The following is a 407-nucleotide window of genomic DNA, read 5'->3' as shown; positions in this document are numbered from 1 at the left end:
GTCAAGGCCCAGAACATTTCAGACCACCCAGATACATCGCTCACGGGCCCTAAATTAATATATTTTCCCCATAGTTGTGCGTACAGAGGTCCAAATTCTCTTTAAAGAACAGAAACCACACTGCCAACTCATAGATTCACTCAATTCCATCTCTCTCTCTCTCTCTCTGTCTGTCCAGAAGAAAACTCACAATTATATATACTGTCTCGCAGCTGCAGTTGCTTCAATCTTAACTCCAAATTGCTGTACTGTACCAAGTTATCAATAAAATTACACATAACTGTATAATTTCGGAAAGTTATTGAAATGTTTGAATAAATGTATAAATAGAATAAACTGAAAGAATCAGCGTTTGCAGATGTTCCAGCAATCGCATGCAAGCTGAGATAGATCTTGTTTTTTTTTAC

This window comes from Typopeltis vanoorti, chromosome 19 (genome assembly GCF_054136105.1).
Source record: "Typopeltis vanoorti isolate ZY-2024b chromosome 19, IOZ_Tvanoo_1.0, whole genome shotgun sequence".
NCBI lineage: Eukaryota > Metazoa > Arthropoda > Arachnida > Uropygi > Thelyphonidae > Typopeltis > Typopeltis vanoorti.
This window is presented reverse-complemented; position numbering follows the sequence as displayed.